The 23660-nt window shown below is 41.2% G+C and overlaps 1 protein-coding gene and 1 long non-coding RNA gene across 3 annotated transcripts in view; one reads left to right on the top strand and one right to left on the bottom strand.

Annotated features, from left to right (window-relative positions):
• The window catches only part of dlgap4b (discs, large homolog-associated protein 4b), a 143402-nt gene that overhangs the window by 78541 nt on the left and 41201 nt on the right, over positions 1 to 23660 (bottom strand). The window lies entirely within an intron of this gene.
• The window catches only part of LOC311091758, a 1368-nt gene continuing 321 nt past the window's right edge, over positions 22614 to 23660 (top strand). Inside the window, exons 1-3 of one of the 2 annotated variants that reach the window (XR_014608155.1) lie at positions 22614 to 22745; positions 22824 to 22893; positions 22979 to 23660. The exon at positions 22979 to 23660 is cut by the window's right edge and continues 321 nt beyond it. This is a non-coding gene — a long non-coding RNA (uncharacterized lncRNA). Of the gene's footprint in view, positions 22894 to 22978 lie in introns of both variants that reach the window. The other variant, XR_014608156.1, reaches the window with a different exon arrangement.

Here is a 23660-nt window from a genome sequence, read left to right as displayed (position 1 = left end):
AATGGTCAAATATGTACTATTGTGTTAACATTTTATTGACTAAAAATGCGTTCATAGAACACGTTCATCTCGAAGACGAGTTCGTTCAGAATCAGTTACATACAGCAGGTCGGCTGACTCGATTTCCTTCTCATACATTCCCGTTGCATCACAGCGCATTTCCCTGTTGAAGCCCAAATTTGAACAGTTTTTTTCAGTGCTTCGAAACTAGACAGTCATTGGATAAATACTGCGATTATGTCTCGCCCGCGGACGCTCAGCGTCTCTGGAGGTGAATGGACTCTGGGCTTCTGCGTGATGATTGGAGGGTCTGTCGAATGACTGCATCTCCTTTTGTTTGACAGCGATTTTGTACTATATAAAAAAAATCGCTGACGCTGAAGCTATTGGAGCTCAGTCCCATCGCGGATTTTGCAAGTATAGTAGAAAGACAAACTGCTGCAACCTATTTCTTGGTATTTGCTTGGCGAAATTGCTAGCCAATTTTCATCATACATTTCACACAATTATACACCACATTCCATGTTTCTGTTTAACCTAATTCCCACATTTCCTCCGTCGAGTTTAATATCTTTTTTTAGATCGTTTGTTCATTCATTCATTCATACAGTAGGCTAGGCTAGCGTCGTAGGGGTGAACTAGCCAGCTAGCAAACTGCACACGATGGCAGACTAATATTGTCGACCTGATTTTGGCGAAGCCATCAGAAAGTCTTCCTTATGGGGAGAAACTTAGAATTAAACAAAATTGAGCTTCGCCTCTTTGAAAGACCAGCAGCCGCCACTGCCCTAGATCATACCCTACCTGTAACATAACCCAAAAATCAGAGGGAAATGATCGGTGAATAACACAGATGTAGAAGCACCTAACCCTGGTTGTAAGCCTAAACTTAGCATAAACTGTAAACATGTCCTTCAAATCTGATTGGTTGATTGGAATGTTGATTCAGGAACATGTTTTACTTGATGAAATCTGTCATATGAAATCAGAAATAATTGGACAGCTGCTGCTCAGACGTTTCATGTATCTGTTCAATCAGCGAGTTAACAAAAGGTCAAGCGCTAATTGTACCAGTTCTTCTTTCAGCTGACACCTGACGGGGTCTCTAAAACCCCAAAACATGTTCCTGCCAGTAAAAACCAGTACATGGGAATCTTGATTAGAATCACCAATGGTCCGCAGTAAGAACATGCCGGCAAGATCAACATTATGAATGACTTTCACATAAACATACTGTATAATGTGAAATAAACTTAAACATAGCCACTCTGTCAAGACTATGGGCCCTATTTTAACGATCTGAAACGCAAGTATCAAACGCGAAACACAAGAAAATTTGTGGGCGGATCTAAAATATGCGATCTAAAATGTGTTGGTCTGAAGTCGCTTCATTACTCATAGGTGTGGTTTGGGCGTAACGTGAAATAAACCAATCAGAGCGACATCTCACATTCCCTTTAAGAGCAGGCGCGCTTGTTCCATGACGGATTGCTATTATAACGGCGGATTTGCCAGACGTACGCCAGGAGCGATTCACCGACGTTCTCGTCACGGCCGTAAAAGAGAGAAGTGACGTTGGGGATGGAGAAACACACCCAAATTAGCTTCGGTTAAACAGATAATTTGGGTAAATGTGTAAGCTAGATTTATGCCTATTTTTTCACATCTTCATGGACACCACAATGATTTCCCTCGTGTGTTAATATTTTTCCTTGTAATAATGTATGATTTGCAAAAATTAAAACTGCTGCTTCTGTGTAGATGAGAGAATCAAAGTTTATGCGCGTTGTGCACACGCTACATTATGGCCAAGCATGCGCCCTCAAAATAGCATCTGAATAACATGCAGAATCTGTGCAGAATAGTTTTCTGGAACTGCAAAATAGCACCAGGGAACGTTTGCGCCGGAACACGCCTCCTCTTTGCGCTGAAAGTTCATTCCCTAATTTACCGACGTGCATCTGTGGAGGGAAAAGGCCGCTGTGCGCGGGTGCAAAATAGGAATGATACATGCGTCGGTGTACAAAGTCAATTGCACTGGGTGCAAGATAGGGCCCTAAGTCTTTAGAAATAGCTTGACCATCTAGCAGTTAGTCAAGTAAACATTTATACTTTTCAGATTCAAATCTACCTTTTTTTAACCACTGATTATTGATCCTGCTGCTGCTGCTGATTATTGTTACTGCTAAACGATACACGGACACGCTGCTGTGAGCATGTAAGATATGCTGCTGCTGCATAAATAGACATACATAAATCCCATAGCAGATCTAGACAGGTGGAGCTGGGGAAGTGGAGGGTTTCAGAGGAACTCAGTGCGCTGCAGGATTAGTTTACAGCAAACAATGAACCAGACTGTTTAAAAGTTGAGCAAGCAATCTCATTGGCTCCAGGATCAGCAAAGGATCAGCCAATCAGCAGTGCCATGCAGAAATGATGTGATTGCTTGCAGATTGCATGTAAAGGATCAATCAGCCTGTGCCCTCTGGATTTTAATGACTAAACAAGATATTTCAAATAAAGTTATGTTTTTAAAATATTTTTTACAACCTGAATGTTCACTGTGTAGAGCAATTTGAGAAAAGTTGTTGCTGAATGTGAATGACTTTCTCTAGTTTAAACTAAATATAATATAATATAATTAATATAATAACTAATATATTTTTTTCTATGATCATTTTTTTTATTTATTATTGACATATTCATGTATTTACATAAAACAGAGAGAAAAACAATAAAGTGCTCACATTAGCTATCCATAACATCCAAAATTCCACTCGATGCTAGGTAAGATTATCAGTCACCAACATACCTTAACTTTTCTATATATCAGAATACATATCATCCCAAAATCTAAAGAAAGAAAGAATGATTTATATTTTGCATATAGAAAATGAGTCCTATTTTTAGGACCAGTAATTATTTTGCATTATGAAAATCAATGACAAATGAACAATCACAAACATCCCAGTCACCGTCATCTCTGTCTGTCTGTGATCCAACAGCCGTTTCCTGTTTGATGTGCAAAGATAATTAAACAAGATGAGGCTTCCCAGCAATTAGAGCTCATCAATACAAAATCCCTGATTACAAAACACAAAGCAGCACGAGCCACAAACACAACGAATCAAAGTCAAGTATCGACACCGTTCTGTTGATCATTCGGGTGTCATGCCTTCATCGCTCTCGCTGATTGTTTAATTCTTCAATACTGATTTTAGAATTTAGATAAGGAAATGCGGAGTCAGGCGTTACGGTTACACTAAAAGCCTTGACTATGGGATTCCTAGAAAGTACGGCAGCATTTTTCCATATAAACCGACTGCAACATTCCCTCAAAACTCCCTCTCCAGTTCACACAGAATATTTATTGAAACTAAACCACAATCTTCATCACACTGCAACCAGTGTTGTTTTGGTATTAATTATATACAATTAAATGCTTTCATTATTATTATAAACAAAAAAATGCTTTTATATTCATATTTTCAGTTTTCATTTAAATTTTAGCTTCATTTTAGCAATTTTGTCATTTTAAAATGACAAAAAATTTAAATTTAAAAAAATGTATTTTTTTTAGCAATTTTGCCATTTTATCATCATTATTATTATAGTATTATATTAAAGTTTTAGTTTTTATGTTATTTATTTATTTAAACTTAGTTCTAATTTTCATTAGAAGTTTTTCATCTTCTATTTGTTTTATTTTATTTTTTAGCAAATAAGTTTTTTTAAAATTAGTTTTAGTTAACAATAATAACTGTCCATATTTACATTTTGACACCTATTTAATATTAATCAACTTGGTTTGGATGCTGTTACTCATTTCGAAGAGTGAAAACGTAAAGGCAACTTACGTAAATAAAGAATACTTAAGGTACAGTAGCAAAACCAGCCCGTTTAATCATAAGATTGGAAAATTATCTTGAAAAACTGAATTATGAAATTGAAACCATGACTAACATGCTACAAAAGAGCAGCACATAAAGCCAGTTCTGAAACACAAAGCTTCATGTGATAAAACTGATAGATAAATCAATTAAATCTTGCTTTCGGGAATCTAAAGCATCAAATCATCTGACCTTATTCACAGAAATACAAAAATGAGACGAGTCAGAACAAAGCTATAAATCAAAACGAAAACAGATTTCAGAAAGGATCTCATTCTCAACTCACCATCTGAGAAGTGTTTGTCTAGGCTGGCATTTTCTCTCCCTCTGACATATAACAGACAGCAACACTTCCTGTTATAACGGGAATGACAGGATGTTTGGGAAGCAGCACAAAACAGGAAGAGCTCTTATTCTGGCTAACACTCTAGAGCGACATCATTTACTCAAAATCATCATGTTGATTACTAGTGTGTGTGTGAATGCAGATCTAAACATCACAGGCATTGCATGTTACAAATCGATTATGTTTTTGATTGAGTGACATAATCTAAACTCAAACATCAATGCAAAAAAAAACTTCATGGTCCTTAAATAGACTTCAATTTGAAATTGGGATTAAATTTGTCATTATTAGAATCATCATTCAGTTATCAGCTATTCTGAACCAATCCAAATGCATGATACATTTATTCAATGAACAATAATCACATGCAAAAAACATTCCTTTGCATGTGTTAAATCCACCAAACATCATCCAAACATCATCCACACTCTGTATTTTTGCTCTCACGAAGAATGAGATGAACTAGAGCACATTTATGAACCATCCGGAGGGCTAAAAGAGTGTTTTGGGGGCTTTGTACTGTAGAATTATTGCCAGGTCAAAGGGGACAGACAAAACCACATCCCTCGGAGGTTAAAACACACACGGCAGCTTTATACTCGATCCGGACGCACACACTCCTGCTCTAAGGTGGATAAAAGAAGACTGTGTTTCCCCGCAGGTCTCCGGAGTTTGTCCCAGCTGCACCATTATGACAGATGTGAACCTGAAGGAGATTCAGCTGAGGCGTCTGAGACTCACATGCACTCACACACCCTCCATTATCTCTCTGTACTAGAGCTGGTTTGCGCTGGATGATCCCTGAAGTGTCAGCAGAGGTCGTCAACTAGACTGAAGGCCTCATCGACACGACAGCCATCGGCACTGATCCTCAACAAGCCCGTCTCCACACCGGCGTGATGATCCGACCTCCAACCAGACGGAACCGGATTATATTCTGATTGGTCCGATCCAATCTGACTTCTGACCTGTAACGCTGCCTGGATCATAATCATACACTGTTCGCTCGTTGGCCAGAGGAGAACTGGCCCCCGACTGAGTCTGGGTTCCCCCAAGGTTTTTTTCTCCATTCTTTCACTGATGGAGTTTTGGTTCCTTGCCACTGTTGCCTTGGCTTTTGGCTTTTGGCTTGCTTAGTTGGGGACATTTCAATTTACATTTAATTTAATATTCAACAATATTATTGATCTGCCTGCATTGACGCCATTATATGAGAACTGAACTGAGCTGGACGATATATATATATATATATATATATATATATATATATATATATATATATATATATATATATATACAGTATATATATATATGAAGAGTTCAGATGCAAAAGCCTCTAAGTGCCATCTGAAATTTTCTTCTAGAATGATCATTTTTATCAAGCTCGTATATTTAAGTTCAGTAATTTCACTTAAATGACAATTAATAGGTAATTTTCATTGTCATTTAAGTGAAATTACTGAACTGAAATATACAAGCTTGATAAAAATGAACATTCTAGAAGAAAATTTCAGATTATATATATATATAAATGAACTAAATTAATAACTTTTTTTACAACAAAATGAAACATCACTGAAACAAACTTTGTTGCATTTTCCTGTTATCTCTGTAAAGCTGCTTTGAAACAATCTGTATTGTAAAAACGCTATATAAATAAATGTGACTTGACTTGACTATGATGGTATCGTTGAAAAAAAACCCAACGAATTTTATGCAAAAGTCAAAACACGTACCAATACATACAGTACAAATCACTGTAGTGTCCAGCTAGACCACTAGAGGCAGTAAAACAGCAGCAACTTTTATTCCTTTTCACACACAATTATGATCACATTTTGACATTTGCATTACATAACCAGCTCCGTATGTATGTCTAAACCTGCTCAGTAGCTCACTTGGTACATACAACAAGCAATGTAATAAATAAAACGTTGCCAGAATCACATTCATGTTTCTGATCAAACTGAACACGCTTTTAGCTCCACTCACTGGACATTTGACTTCGAAAGTTTCACGAAACATGCAATGTTGTTTTGCGGAAATGTCGCCACAGGCACGTTTGTCCAAAAAGCCTGGTTTGCTCAGTTTATAATGGGCTGGACTCATGGGCGTCTGAATCACTGTATATTGGTGGGACAAGACCCACCCACTTTTTAAAGTCCCCCTGTAGTCAATCATTTTATCCCTTAAAACTCATCTTTGATCACCAAAATTAAATATTAAAACGTTTCTTCATGTGTCTTCATGCCTTAAAATATCTTGAATGTAACTCGACACCCTTGCCTAATTTAGTATGCGTGGTTCTATGAATATGCAAATGAGCCCCGCCTTCACTCACTCACTCAGCTCAGAGATCCACTCGTTGACGATCACACGTTGATCTGATTGGTTACAAGGTAGTTTGTGACGTCAGAAACACCAGCGATTTCAAACCGTGTTTTTGAGTTTACACATTACACAATTTACACATGGTTTGTCTTAAAGCATATTAAAAACACCACATAGACATATAAACAACATTAAAAGCTTGATTTTCACCACAGGAGGCTCATGCCAGCAAATTACCATGGTATTCGCAGGATAATCCACGGCTAGCTGTGCAGTAAACGATTTTAATGCACTTCTTTGCCTTCACGTCGTGCATTAAAATCGTTTAATGCACAGCTGTCCATGATTTATCCCTTAATTGTTTAATTAAAAGGCACCAAAATACAGGAAATGGGGAAAATGATGGCTGGACTGCTTTACATTAGTAAAACATGAGAGGAACGAGTAATATGAAAATAAGAATTGTTAGTGTTACAGTTTAGGGGTATTATATTTTTAACTCAGGTGGTATAATGTGAAAATTATGATTGATTTGTTATGAATAATCAGATTTATTGGTCATGATACAAATAAAACTAGAAAATAATCACTGGAGATGAAGCACCTTTTATTTGTAAAGCATTTAATGGACTGGGATATCCAAAAATAGGCATTACCACATGATTATTTAATATATTAACTAGGGCTGTCAATTTAACGCATTAATTTAATTCATTAGTTATGGAAGAGTAACACGATTAAAATGATTTAACGCATTTAACGCATCTGCCCCAGACTTACGTAGGTCATCTTACATTTCATACACAATATAAACAGAATTTTCACTTTTGGGCGAACTATCTCTAAAATAAAAGATTATATGATAGTGATACTCTAAATAAGAAACTAAAAATGTCTAAATGAGTAAGTCATTGTTACGAACATGCAGGGCAAAAGCTCACTGTGTGATGAAGTTTATAGAATGCATGTAGAATGACCCTAAAATTAAAGATATCTGGGAAAATGCCCCTGTATTAGTTCCCTTTCAAGGGAACTCGCGTTGCGTCGAGTTTGACGCTATGGGAACGCTTTGCGTGATGACGTCTTGAAGCACATGTAAAATCAGTCCAATGGTGTAGCGGGACGTCAGAGGCGGGTGACGTCACGTACCAGGAAGCTATAAAAGCCGGCCTGTAGCAGGAAACAACAGCTTTCTGAGTCTTCAGTAGCGCTCTGTGTTGAAATCTGTCTGTCTTATTTGGTGTTGTCTGATATATATATATTATTCAGTATGGCGAGCAAGCAGCAGTTTAGAGTGTGTGTCCATCCCTGCCCGCGTTATTTAACGGGAGGTGACACACACACTCTTTGTGTTGTTTGTTTGGGAGAGGAGCATGCCCAGTCAGCACTCGAGGGTGGTGACTGTGAGCATTGCTGTGCGCTTCCTTTGCGTACGCTCCGATCCCGCTTGGCTCGGTTCAATCCCGACCACGTTCCCCAGGGCTTTGGTCCCGCCGCTGCCGAGGCACGGCGTCGATCTCAGACCTGGGGTTCGCAGATGGATCTGTCAGTGGATGTTGAGACGGGCTCTGCCTTATCTCAGCATCCTTCTGATAGATCCAGTGCCTCTCATCAGGGTGTGGAAGCACGCGCTGCGGTTTCTTCCCCCCCGGTGGAGGCACCAGTACTGCAATTGTCCAGCTCTGAGGAGCTGGACGTTGTTAGTATTGAAGCTGAGTCTGAGGATTCGCCACCTCAGTCTCACGCTTTTGAGGAATTGCTCGATGTTGTCACTAGAGCAGTTCACAGATTATCTATTGAGTGGCCAGAGGATAGGCAGGACGTTCGTTCGAAAAGCAAGCTCGACGAACGCTTCCTGCCATCTCGTACACAGCCTCAGCGAAGAAGCCTTCCGTTTTTTCCCGATCTCCACACCGAGGTGTCGAGATCGTGGGGAAAACCGGTTTCATACAGAGTGTATGCACCACAAACATCCCACTATTCTTCCATTCATAAATATAAAGAATATGGTTATGGGGAGATGCCGAAGGTGGAGGAGACGCTTGCGAGCTATCTCTCTCCAGCAACGGCATCTTCCCTGAAAGCTCCTTCACTTCCCTCTAAGCCAGTAAAATACACATCATCTCTGGTTCATAAATCGTATGCAGCCGCTGGTCAAGCTGCAGCGTGTCTGCATACGATGTCTATTATGCAAGCCTATCAGGCAGAATTATTGGGGGATTTAGAGGAGGGCGGGGGAATTGGTCCTGACACAGTGGCTGAACTTCGCAGAGCCACAGATCTGTCTCTCAGGGCCACCAAGGAGACCGCTAAATCAATCGGGCGGTCTATGGCAGCCCTGGTGGCCACTGAGAGGCATCTGTGGCTCAATCTGAGCGATATAAAAGAGAAAGAAAAGCACGTTCTCTTAGATGCTCCGGTTTCCACTGTTGGTTTATTTGGTGATGCAGTAAACAGTGCGGTAACTAAATCTCAGGAAGCTGCTAAACAGGCAGCTGCATTGCAAAAGCTTCTCCCCCGCCGTTCATTCTATGAGGCTGCTGAGCGGGAGCAGCCTCACTCCTCTAAAAAGAGCGCTGAACACCGTGCCACTCAAAAACAGAGTGTGTCCTCTCGTGCTCCCCCACAAAAATCTCGGGGACACGGAGGGCGCGCTCAAACCCAGCAGTCTTCGAGGGGTAGAACGGATCTGCGGACCGTTATTACCGCCAAGAAGGCTGCTGGGAAAAAATCCTGACGTCCGAGGGCTCAGGATTAATGAGGGTAGTCCCCCCCGAAGCAGAGCGGTTAACACCTCTTTTTACGGTGCCCGTCTCTCTTCGGTACCCTCAGGGGACCGTTCTGCCAACCCTGCCGCCTCAGGTGTTACAGGGCGCAGCGGTCTCCGGCGAGCACATATCTCAAGGACCACCCGGAAACGTAGTGGCCTCGGGATGCCCGCCCCCTCCGAGGAGGGTGTTAGAGCAGTCTGTTCGGTCGCTCCCTGCCGGTGCGCCGTTACAGGGCGTCGAATTGACTGCTCAACAACAACAAAATCCAGAAACCAGTCTCGAGAGGCTGGTACCTCTAGTAGAATCTTTGACAGCGTGGAAGCTACTGTCAAATGTTTCTCGTTGGGTCCTGCAGACCGTGGAAAAAGGGTATCTGATTCAGTTCGGGAAACGCCCACCTCGGTTTATGGGGGTTCTGCCCACTGTGGTGGCCCCCGAGCAGGTTCTGGTTATGGAACAGGAAGTAAACACTCTGTTAGAGAAAGGGGCCATAGAATATGTACCTCCCTCCGACAGGGAAACCGGGTTTTACAGCCGGTACTTCATAGTTCCAAAAAAGGACGGGGGATTGCGTCCCATTTTGGATCTTCGAGTTCTGAACGAGTCAGTCATGCAGCTCAAGTTCAAAATGTTGACATTGAGACAGATCGTGCCACAGATCAGGTCCGAGGACTGGTTTGTCACGATAGATCTCAAGGACGCATATTTCCATGTTTCCATCCGTCCTTGTCATTGGAAGTTCCTGAGGTTTGCTTTCGGGGGCAAAGCATACCAATATCGTGTTCTTCCATTCGGCCTAGCTTTATCACCCCGCACTTTCACGAAATGCATGGATGCAGCTCTGGCGCCTCTGCGCCTTCAGGGGATTCGCATCTTGAACTACATCGACGATTGGTTGATTTTAGCTCAGTCGCATCAGTTGGCGGTTCAACATCGAGATGTTGTTCTCGCCCACATGAAAGAGCTGGGGTTACGGCTGAACGCCAAGAAGAGTGTGCTTTCTCCACTCCAGAGAACCACTTTCCTAGGCGTGGTTTGGGACTCAGTGTCGATGCAGGCGCGCCTGTCACCGCCACGTATAGAGTCCATCCTTGCAGCTGTGAAAAGTGTAAAGCTAGGCCAGCTACTCACTGTCAAACAGTTCCAGAGACTGTTGGGTCTCATGGCAGCAGCTTCCAACGTGATACCTTTTGGACTGCTGCACATGAGGCCCCTGCAGTGGTGGCTCAGGACCAGGGGGTTTTCCCCGAGGGGCAACCCATTTCGCACAATCAAGGTCACGCGGCGATGCCTACGTGCCTTGGTTATGTGGAAGAAACCTTGGTTCCTGTCCCAGGGCCCAGTGTTGGGAGCTTCTTGTCGTCGCAGACTGCTAACGACGGATGCTTCCCTCACGGGTTGGGGAGCGATCCTGGAGGGTCGCTCAGCTCAAGGTCTGTGGGAAGACCATCATCGTTCCTGGCATATCAATCGCCTAGAGATGTTAGCTGTCTTCCGGGCTCTGAGGAGCTTTGTCACAGACCTCAGGGGACACCATGTGTTAGTGCATACGGACAACACGTCGGTAGTCGCCTATATCAACCACCAAGGGGGTTTGCGCTCGCGCCCATTATCAAATCTGGCACGCCATATCCTCTTGTGGTCCCAGGGGAAGTTGCTGTCACTCAGAGCAGCCTACATCCCCGGGGTTCAGAATATAGGAGCAGACACTCTGTCGAGGCAGGGGCCGAGGCCCGGGGAATGGAGGCTCCACCCCGAGGTGGTGGAGCTGATATGGAGGGAGTACGGCCAAGCACAAGTGGATCTGTTTGCGTCTCGAGAGACGTCTCACTGTCCACTTTGGTTCTCCCTCACGCATCCAGCTCCTCTCGGACTGGATGCTATGGTACAGGCGTGGCCGAGGCTTCGTCTGTACGCCTTTCCCCCAGTTGCTCTGCTCCCGGGAGTTCTGGAGAGGGTTCGCAGGGACCGGGTTTGCCTGCTTCTTATAGCCCCGCGCTGGCCGGGCAGAGTATGGTTTCCCGACCTTGTGTCCCTCCTCGACGGGCCTCCTCTGGAGCTACCTGTCAGGAGGGACCTTCTGTCCCAAGCAGGGGGTTCAATACTTCACCCCCGCCCAGAACTGTGGAACCTGTGGGCTTGGCCTCTGAGGGGGCCCAGCTCATAGAGTCAGGTCTCTCAACTGAGGTTGTTGAGACCATTCTGCAGTCCAGAGCTCCCTCCACGAGGAAACTTTATGCCCTGAAGTGGAGAGTATTCACTTCTTGGTGTAGTGACCGTCGGCTGGACCCAGTCCACTGCCCAATTGGTACAGTGCTGGAGTTCCTGCAGGACCGGTTCACTGCAGGTCTGACCCCGTCCACTTTAAAGGTCTATGTGGCGGCCATAGGTGCTTACCACATTCCTTTGGGTGGAATGTCTGTGGGGAAGGACCCTCTGGTATCTCGTTTCCTTCGTGGCACTTGGAGGCTGAGGCCTGCAGTCCGCTCTAGGGTGCCGCCATGGGACTTGTCCATTGCTCTACAAGGCCTGTCCCTGGCCCCCTTTGAGCCCATTGAGGAGGTTTCGGAAAAGTTTCTGACTTTGAAAGCTATTTTCCTTCTTGCCATTTCTTCTCTTAAGAGAATTGGGGATATTCAAGCATTGTCGGTTGCTCCTTCCTGCTTAGAGTTTGCTCCGGGTATGGTGAAAGCTTTTCTCCATCCCAGACCGGGTTATGTCCCCAAGGTCCCCACTAATGTGGCCAGACCTATTATTCTGCAGGCCTTTTGTCCTCCTCCCTTCCAGAATGCGGACCAGGAGGCTAATAATTTGCTTTGCCCAGTTCGGGCGTTAGACGCCTACGTCCACAGAGCTGCCCTGTGGCGCAGAAGTGATCAGTTGTTTGTTTGCTTTGGCTCCCCTAACAAGGGAGGGCCGGTGTCTAAGCAAAGAATGAGCAAGTGGGTGGTCGAGGCTATCTCACTTGCTTATGAGGCGGCTGGGCAGCCTTCTCCTTTGGCTGTCCGGTCACACTCTACAAGGAGTATGGCGGCCTCTAAGGCCCTTATTTCAGGAGTTTCTCTACAGGATGTCTGTGATGCGGCAGGCTGGTCCTCACCGCACACTTTCGCCAGGTTCTACTCTCTGGATCTAGACTCTGCTCCAGGGTCTCATGTTTTGTCATCCTAGTGCTGCTCTTCATGATTTCACACAGGACAGACTTTTGTAGCTATGGAGGCGTTGGTATAGACGTTCCCATAGCGTCAAACTCGACGCAACGCGAGTTCCCTTGAAAGGGAACGCTCCGGTTACGACTGTAACCTCGGTTCCCTGAAGAGGGAACGAGCGTTGCGTCACCTTGCCATATCTCCTTCATGCCTGTCAGCACGACTTCAGTCTTTACTAAGCTGTTGTTTCCTGCTTCAGGCCGGCTTTTATAGCTTCCTGGTACGTGACGTCACCCGCCTCTGACGTCCCGCTACACCATTGGACTGATTTTACATGTGCTTCAAGACGTCATCACGCAAAGCGTTCCCATAGCGTCAAACTCGACGCAACGCTCGTTCCCTCTTCAGGGAACCGAGGTTACAGTCGTAACCGGAGCGTTTTTGTCCCATCATATGATAGGCCTATCAAGCAATATAACACGAGTAACAAGAGCAATATCACACGACTGATGTTTTTGTTATAGTGCAAATGTGATATTGAGTTTTAGACACAATATTGTCTGTCTACAGCTCAATTTTGCCAACGAAAATATTTCCTGTAAAACCAGAGCAGAACTGTTGTGCATCTCCGAGAAACACACAGCAATGTTTCGTTACTGAATGAATCTGCGTTTTGAGCGAATAAATCGGGTGAAACAATGATTCAATGACTCGTTCATAAAGTGAGTAATTTACTTCATTCATTAATGAATCAGCCGTTTGAATGAATCTAATGAATGAATGACTCAATGACTTACTCATTTAGACATTTACCGCCACCTACTGGCAGTTTTAGTTTCTTATTTAGAGTATCACTTCATTAAAGGGGTGGTTGATTATGATTTCACTTTTCTAACTTTAGTTAGTGTGTAATGTTGCTGTTTGACATTCCTCCCGGGTTAGTGACATCACAAACCCTAAAATTTACATAAACCCGCCCCCGTGAACGTGATTTATAGATTATCATGACAGAATATGCTAATCAATGACTAGAAGATAACTACACATAAGCTACATAAATTCATCAACTAACCATTCAGAAATGTTGTCACTTCTTCTTGAGTCTCTCCATCATTGTCTGACTTCGGTTTGAACATAAAAGGCTAAAAGTTTTTGAAATTTTCAGTGCATGTCTGTTTGAGGTAAAAGGACACAAGCTGTTGAAGCTCCGCCCCCTGTGCCGGGAGCAGCAGCTCATTTGCATTTATAGGAACAGACACAAAATGGTGCGTTTTTGCTCACCCTCAAAAATTGACAATTTTAACATGCTATATAAAAATATCTGTGGGGTATTTTGAGCTAAAACTTCACACACACACTCTAGGGACATCAGAGACTTATTTTACATCTTGTGAAAACGGCATTATACCACCCCTTTAAATAATAATCTTTTATTTTGGAGATAGTTTGCTCAAAATTCTGTTTATATACGTCTGTATGTTTACGTCAGCAGAGAGATGAAGAGACTAACATAAGAGGAGCATTTATATTATTTGCCTGTAATTGAGTGTTTGGCCTGACAGTGTATTGACTGGTTTATATTCTTTAGTGTGTGTGTGTGTTGGCAGGGAATGATTTAATAAGGCTTAGCGTGCTGTATTTGTGACATCCGCGTCCTCTAAATGACTGGCACAGTGTTGACAAGTAAACATCACAGCGGAAGCTTTAGTCAAACGAATTCACTCCCTCCGGCTCAACAGACGTCAAACACACGAGAGTTTGGACAGCGGGCACTGATCTAACCGAGGGTTGAGCTTAATTTGAATTTAATAGCACAGCTATGTCATGCACACGTTATTTGTGGCAGATATTGACAAAGTCATGTTTGCAAGTTTCCAGATGCATCCAATGTGTTTGAAAAGTTTAGGAAGCTATACACCAGCTGTTTCTTCTTGTTTTCAGAGTTATATCCCTCAAATATTTTGTATTCATTACTTTTGTACATGGAAATTTGGATGACAAATTCTACACACGTTTTCCAATCAATCAAGCTTTCGGCTATAATAGAGGCACTGCATCGATGACAGAAAAGGGTGAACTCAATATTTAGCGAACTGAAAAAAGCAAACAAAATAAACAGCAAAAAAAGGAAGTAATTCAAGCCTGTAAAGAGCTGGACGATGACCTCCCATGCAACACACCTCTGAGCAGAGCATGCATATTTATCACCGAGATGTTTACCAGCTAAAGGTCTGTTTGCAGGGCAAAAACACTCCAAGGCTTCTATGCTAATGGCTATAATGGAAGGAGCGTGTTAGCATCTACAAAATCATATTCCAGTGATTATAATTAACCTCATTACAATATCCTAGTTGCCAGTATTCTTAGGTTAAACATGCCTGTACAAATTATAAATATATAAGAAAATAGCAGAAAGTTTTTATTTAAAGAATATATATTAATGAATATAAGATTGCTTTTGAATGCTATAGAGTTAATTTGGTAAGTGGTCGAATAATAACCCTAATCAATTCCTGATGGATAAAATATGGTTCCATCCATTGTTATTTTCCTGAATATAATTTTTTTTTGTTACTTTCAAATCAGAATATGTCACATTACAGAAGTTAAATGTGTACAAATGCTGTTTAATGTCATCTTTAAGGTTAAACGTAGTTATTCGATCTCTTTCAGGACATTCCTCTCTCTCTGAAACACACTGGAGCTCAGTGGATCGAGCTGATCGACGTCTTATCTCTCCTCAACAGCTGGACTGAGACCGGAGGCTGATGTTTTATCACCATCCAACAACACACACCCTGAACACAGGAAGAGTCCAGGGTCTTCAATATTTCAGATATCTGTTTTGTTTGCTTAAGCTTGTATTTCAATTATGATTGCATAAAAGGAGTGAGAATGTAAAGGAAAATTGGTAACACTTTGTTAACATTAGTAAGAGATTTCTGATATTTGAAAGCGACACCCAAACAAACACACCCCTCCCTTTATTGCCCCGCCCCAAAAATACACACACTATGCAAACCGAGGCAACAGCTGGCCCTAATGCAGGTATAGATGAATCAGCTGTCATTCAACAACACCAACAGCATATATTGGTTCTGTAAAAAAGCAAAACACCAATGTTACTAATGTATCGGCCAGAAACATTTTCAGGTCTTCTCGCTCTCTAACGTCTCTCTAGCACTGGAATGCTTTTCTAATATTAATGCAGGTCCTAACATTTACATTCACATTTATGCATTTGGCAGACGCTTTTATCCAAAGCGACTTACATTGCATTTCAAGGTACACATTTTTACATTCTTATCAGTTCTCAGTTCTTCAGATTCCTAAAGATCTTGTCCTTCTTCTTCCAACTATATTCCTCAGACCTTTTCATCTTTGGTAATGTATCAGCCATCTCTCTTTCTACAGTCTTTCTTCAAATCTCCCTCTTGCTCACTCTCTCTCCTCCCATTATGAGTGGACACGCCCCCTACTGCTGATTGGCTCACTCTCTCTCTTCCCCCATTATAAGCGGGCATGGTCCCTACTGCTGATTGGCTCACTCTCTCTCTCCTCCCCCATTATGAGTGGACACGCCCCTACTGCTGATTAGCTCACTCTCTCTCCTCCAATTATAAGCAGACACGCCCCCTACTGCTGATTGGCTCACTTTCTCTCCTCCTATTATGAGCGGGCACGCCCCCTACTGCTGATTGGCTCACTCTCTCTCCAATTATAAGCAGACACACCCCCTACTGCTGATTGGCTCACTCTCTCTCCTCCCATTATGAGCGGGCACGCCCCCTATCTCTCTCTCCTCCCCCATTATGAGTGGACATGCCCCCTACTGCTGATTGGCTCACTCTCTCTCCTCCAATTATAAGCAGACACGTCCCCTACTGCTTATTGGCTCACTCTCTCTCTCTCCTCCAATTATAAGCAGACACGCCCCCTACTGCTTATTGGCTCACTCTCTCTCTCCTCCCCCATTATGAGTGGACAAGCCCCCGGCTCACTCTCTCTCTCCTCCCCCATTATGAGTGGACACGCCCCCTACTGCTGATTGGCTCACTCTCTCTCCTCCAATTATAAGCAGACACGCCCCCTACTGCTTATTGGCTCACTCTCTCTCTCCTCCCCCATTATGAGCGGACACGCCCCCTATTGCTGATAGGCTACAAGTGTGCTGTGCTGCTCGGTCTGTGGTATCTTTCCCAAAAACATTGTTAGCCAACTATGGTCACAAATTCCATTGAATTGTTTTGGAAACGACAAAACTTTTACACCGTTGGGCCAAATCGTTTCTTAACCGTTCCATTCCATGCCATATAACTGATGTTATATCTGATTATTGATTACATTTTTGGAGTTATCCCATCTTTTATCAGGGTTTACACTGTAAAACATTAAACCTTATTGTAAACTGTTGCTGGAAAACTAGATTTGACATAATATGAAATGTAAATAAATATTAATATAACTAAAGCAAACATCAGAGAAACCATATGCTGATAAGAATAAATAATAAGTAATAAATAAACACAGAACTGAGCAGAACTGTAAGTTCCACCTGGTTGTGTCTTAAAGTCATTCAGCCATTCATGTTTGTAAAGAAATGGTACGAACCGGCCTGACTGACGCGTCCTACTTGCTGCCCAACTCCACTTAGTGTTTTTCCCTCTCTGTCAGAGGGATCGCTCCGTCATGTACCCTGCCTGCGGGTTTTCTGAACCTGGCGTCGCCCTGCGTGACAGTGAGGATGATATATGAAATCCAGACTGGCAGACAGAAAGTGGAGTCTTACATGAACGTGGCCCATTGAATAATTGCTGGTTTGTACATAAATGCATGCAAACACGCTCTGTAATAAATCTGTCATATTACACATTTGAGTCTTCCTTGAAGAAAAATACATGGTAGAGAGAGCGGTTATAAAAGGCTGGGTTTTAAGCTTCGGATGGATTTGTCTCACAATAAGCCTCCAGCAGATTAAAGCATGTTAAAGTAATGCTGCTTACACACACTGGACACACTGTTGTGTGTTTGAATGTCGATGCCACTGTCTGTCATGTAAGACGTGCTGCAGATTTACTGAGTGGGTTCAGGCGAATGATGTTTAGAAGAAACACCAAATAAAACATCACTAGTGTATGTATCACTATTATCCTGTCAGCTCGAGGTCAGAAGCACGGATGAAAAAGCAGGATTTAAGTGCAGCAGTTTATTAATACCAAAATCAAAATACTCAGGTTACTTTAGACTCCCAAAAAACACGAACAGGACAACCACAATAAAACAGACGAAAGTGGACAACCAAGACTACAAACTAAGTGGCTGTTTACACGACACCGTTTTCAACTAAAAACGTAAAACTTTTAATTCGTTTTTGCCATTCGTTCACACGACAACGGCGTTTTGAGTGGCTGAAAACACAAAGTTTTGAAAATGGGTTTCAAAGTGTAAAGAACAGTCTCTGTGTAAACAGCAAAAACGTGAATCTCTGAAGACGATGACGTCATGCACGCGTATTACGTGTTCAGTCTATAGTGTTTCATGGCAGCAGAATACAGCGTTTTCAGTCGTTTTCGCGGATCCGTGTGAATGGGGGTCGTTTTGACAATGGTGTCGCCTGTACGCGGAAAACTTCTCCATTTTAAGCATATCGTTGTCGCTAAACGTACCCTAAGGGATATCAATACAAAGGATAATCAATAAAAGGAAACGAGAAACAGGTGCAGGTCGTAATCAAACAATGAGTAACCAAGGAAACAAAGAAAACAGTGAAAATCCAACTCAAACACAGACCAAATGTGGCATATACATTTTATTACATACAGTTTAAAAGATTATAGTCTGTAAGAATTTTTTGATTTGAGCGTCTCTTCTGCTCACCAAGGCTGCATTTGATCAATTACTAAAAAATTACTATTGAAAATAGCTTTTTCTATTGTTATATAGGTTAAAGTGTAATTTATTCCTGTGATCAAAGCTGAATTTTCAGCATCATTACTCCAGTCTTCAGTGTCACATGATCCTTCAGAAATCACTCTAATATGATGATTTGCTGATTTGAAACATTTCTGATTATTATCAATGTTGAAAACAGTTGAGCTGCTTCATATTTCTGTGGAAACATGGTTCTTTGATTAATAGAAAGTTAAAAAGAACAGTATTAAATTAACATTTAAATATTTTGTAACATTATAAATGTCTTTACTGTCACTAATGACCAATTAAATGCATACCTGATTAAATAAAAGTAATAATTTACTTTAAATTTAAAAAATATCTTACAGCCCCCAAACTTTTGAAAGGTAGAGTACATTTTAATATTACATCACTTAATTATCTACAACTAAAATAAAATAGATATTTAAATGAATTACATGTTAAATTTGAATTAAAACTAATTAAGTGATCAATTGCATATCAATATTTGCTAAGAAAAGATCCTAATTTAAGATTCATAGAGATTACATAATTGTGGCAGACTGAACAGACAAATAGTGGCTTTAGAAGTCTATGTGTTGTTTGTTTTATTATATTATTAAGCATCAGTTTATCACTGTATTTGAAGAAACATCGAGTCTGTATTTTAACTTTGAGTTGCTCCGATGGCAGGAGAATTCCTGCTTCTGATTCCTGATTTTCAGTCAAAAAATTTCAGTCAAACACTGACTTAAAGAATTAAGAATGAAAACATAAAAATTCAGTGTTTTCGTATGTTGAAAGATATCTCTGAGCTGTTTAAATGACTGTCTGACCATTAGATCACACATTGTTTGCCTGACCTTTCCCGAAAAGGTCATCATTTCATTAGCTTGTTCATTTAAGCCGTTCATGGCCGAGTCGATCAATACGCCTCTAACTGAAGGACAAGCGCTCGGTCTAAAATACTCAAGCCTGTCAATATCAACAGCGCTGTCTGTCCATCCGCAAGCCAAGACCGGCTGTTCTGAACAAACTCTTCAGACATTTTTCTGAGAAGCTTGCCAAACTAGATCAATACAAAAAAAAACAAGATCAATGAGAAATCGAGTCCTGCCGAACACCATTCATCTCGGTGGAATCTCACACATTAGCGCAGGAACACAAAGGTCTTTTGCAGCTAGTTGTGCTCCGCTGAACTCAATTTATTTCACACGCCGCCTAACTCGCTCCATCTCACATCCAGTCCCGCTGGGAAACGAACCTGTGCAAGGACAAACCATTACAACCTCTGACCTCAGGGTCTCCGTGTCTCATTCCCGAGGCGATCCGGGCTCAATCAGCCTCCACGCTGATCCGCTACACATAATTCCCAGTTGTGCCGGTGAAGCACTTATTTAGTTTTGTCTGACCTTAGTTACAATTTTTGTTCTCCGCACCTAAACCCTGAGAGACAGGTGACGCTGAGGTCAGGATTAGCAGTGGGAAGTTCGGATCATTTTACTGACTCGGATCTTTGAATCTCTCGAATCTTTTTTCGAGTCATTTCGTTCATTTCGGCAGAATGTATTGAAAATGTTACATGTTAGCCAAATTCCCCAAACACATCAAATGTTGATCGCATTTAGAATAAGAAAAAAATTGCAATGCAAGGAAAAGATTCAGGCTATGCAGTCTATTAGTTTACCTCACCTCCCAAAGCCGTTCGTTTATCCCCTGACATCCTCATAAACTGAGCTATGCAGTCTGTACCGGATACAGAATTGATTAGTTCATGTTTCAAGTCTATCGACTTCGGGTTCGAGTCATTCGTTCATCACAAAACTCTACCCTAACCCTAACCCTAACCCTAACCCTAACCCTAACCCTAAGACTCGAGAGGTGAACTAATCATTAATGTTTCCAGTACAGAACATATTGGATGTTTGTCAACACAAAATGAACGAATCACTCACTGAGACAACTCAGTAGTCCCGAGTCATATTAAAGATTCGTTCAAAATTAACGAATCGTTCATGACCGACCCATCACTAGTCAGGATTATAGAGCGCAACACTCTGGTGTTTTCCTCAAATAACTCAATTCATTTTCTCCATAGGTCTATTAGGCCGTTAGCCTGCATTATTTCAACTTAGTTTTAAGATAATAGTTTAACAGCAGAATTTGTGGTTAAAACCTACATTACCCATGATGCTGTGCAGAAAATTCCACCAATCAGAGAGTCGAAACAAGAAACACATGTCAATCTCGTTAGCTCCGCCCACTCCCATGAAGCACCAATCGAGTCGGTCTCCTCATGCTCTCAAAATACTTACATATTTGAATATTTATGCATATTTTGCAATAAACTTGGAATATATATATATATATATATATATATATATATATATATATATATAATCAACATTCTTAAATGAGTACTTTTATATTTCTCCATTGTTTTTATTTCGATTATGCTGTTCAGTTTTGCTGCTTCATATTTTTGTGGAAACCATAATTTTTTTTCAGGATTCTTTGATAAATAGAAAGTTCAAAGCTGTAACAGCATTTATTTGAAATATATACTTTTTTGTATCAATGTAATGCTTCATTGCTGTGTAAAGGTATTAACTGTAATAATAAAGTAATAAAAAAATCATACTAAACCTAAACTGTTGAATGGTAGTTTTAATATTTTACCATCACTATCAATCACTTAATTAGCTAAAATAAATCAAATAAAATAAAACTAAATTAAACCAATACATCGATATATATATAAACTTTGTATTAAAACGAATGCAATGGAGAAAAATTTCCTCTTAAAAATCCAACATATCAAACATATGTTGTGCTCATCATAAAAGAGCTGTACTCAAGTCATTGTTTGTACTGATTGCATTTCAATTGGTTTTTGAATTAATAAATAGATACAGAAAAAAACTGTCATATCGTTGACCCAGATACAACTTCTTCTCAATCTTTTACTAAATTATGCCCTATAACAAATATATTTGAGCATAAAAGCCCTTCTGGTCTTCACGATATTTCAACCACACGAATCAAGAAATGCAATTTTAGAAATCGTGCTCCTCCAATCAGCTTATATCTCCTCGCGTTTATTACTCGACTGGGTGAATTCATGGATCATGTGGCTGTTTAATTGACCAAAACATGAATCATCGTTTGACAGGCATTTGATCAGAAACGCCACTGAGATGAAACAATTTAATTAGGACGGCAGACTTCAGATTGGAATCGCCTGACAACTGAAAGAGTGTGTGCAAATATCAACCAGTTTAAAGGCTGACGGCAAGCGCAGACGGACGCTTCATTAGCTGGAGAACGTGTCTGAGCTGTATGCTGATAGGTCGATAGAGCACATCATCAGTTAATGCATTTACATAATTAAAACCGATCAACACAGAAATGATGACTATAGGATGTTTTGAAATTAGGTTGTAATTGCATGTCAGATCATTCAAACAAACTAACCGAAGGATTACTAAAACAATCAGTGCTTTGATGAGCATTTTGCATAAATGACTACATGCAGTAATTAGTGAGGTTCAATTTCTGACGTGAAACCATAAAGAAATGAGCAATAACACTGCAAAACATCCCAGCAGACCATTTAACAGACTAACATCTCTGGTCTCTTAACCCAAGAGTGAGAAATTTAACATGGCAAAGGAACAGAAGGACTGACAAGACAACATTAAAAACACGAAACACTATAAAGGAATATTAGTTATTAGTCTCTGAGAAAATCTACAATGCACTTTAGTCAAACACAATCCAATTAGGAGATTCTCATTAACATTTACAAGAGATGTTGTGCCTTCATAATATGATTTCTGGATACATAATCAATGCTCAAAGCATCCATTCAGACGAATCAACATCCCAATATACACGTTTATGGTTATTGAGGTTCTCAGTTACTGAATCTAACTATAGTCATTCTTCCTGGATGACTAACTAACTACACGAGTTAACATGAACTAACAATGAGAAATACTTTTAAAGCATCTATCTATCTATCTATCTATCTATCTATCTATCTATCTATCTATCTATCTATCTATCTATCTATCTATCTATCTATCTATGATTGTCTATCTATCTATCTATCTATGATTGTCTGTCTGTCTATCTATCTATCTATCTATCTATCTATCTATGATTGTCTATCTATCTATCTATCTATCTATCTATCTATCTATCTGTAACCGGATGAATGAGGTGATGGACATTAGTGAGCACCTATCAGCAGGTAATCCACCCTATTTAAGAGCTGGTTGGCTGTAGCCCGGGATGCGTCACGTTCGACTCCGCCTCCTTCCAGTGTTTACAGTGGCTGTAGGTATGTGTGTTAGCATATAGCAACTTCTGTTTTTAGTTTGTTTGTATGTAGGGGACTAATTATTAGTGTTGTGTTTAGCTTGTCTGTCTTCTCCGGTTTTCCTTCGGTTTGTCGCAGTGGTTGCATATGCTGGCTGCTCGCCTTTCAGGTATGTGTGAACTGTTGATGGAAAGCGTATTGTTTGTCTTTATTTGGGGGTTTAGGATCGGCTGATTGTGTTGAGTTATGTGTAGTGTCCCTGTAGTCTATCTGAACAGCGGATTGCATGATTTGAGTACCCGTGCCTGTGAAAGGACAAGCACATTGTGCGAATGCATCGTCTACTTCCGGTAAGTGTTATTGCGCATGTAGTTACGAGCTGAAAGTTTAGCCATTGAGGCATAAATCTTAGTGTTTCTTTGTATTTGGCTTAGGATTTTCCCTCTCGTCCGGCGATCTTGTTCTTCCTGCTGGTGCTATAAAAAGCTATTACAGCCCCGTCGATTCCTTGCTGCCAGATTAAGAGCGCATCGTATTTTCCTGCTCCACTGTCGCTACCGTGTGCAATACAAACTTTTTGCCATCTGTGAGAAGATCGTCACCCCACTGATGAGGGGGACCGTTGCTGTCTGGTTTTATTTATTATTTGTTGATTTAATGTTTCTTTTATTGAACTTTTGAGGTTAACACTTGGTGTCAAAAATGGAACACCAAACTATCTGCTTGTGAGCTCATTGCGTGAATTGAGTTATTTATTTATGGTCTGTGTTTACACCTTTGTATGTTATTCGTGATTGTCTATTAATGGTGATATTATCTGCTCATGACCGTACCCTAAACATCATCCAACTGGGCTTTAGTGCAGTTGGTATGTTGAAGTTTGGTTATTAATTATTTTTTGTGATTTTCGTTTCAGGTGCTGAGGTTCCACGGGTG

The sequence above is a fragment of the Abramis brama genome, assembly GCF_963993115.1.
Source record: "Abramis brama genome assembly, chromosome: 11".
NCBI lineage: Eukaryota > Metazoa > Chordata > Actinopteri > Cypriniformes > Leuciscidae > Abramis > Abramis brama.
Note: the sequence above shows the minus strand (reverse complement) of the source record. Positions and strands in the feature narration are given on the sequence as shown.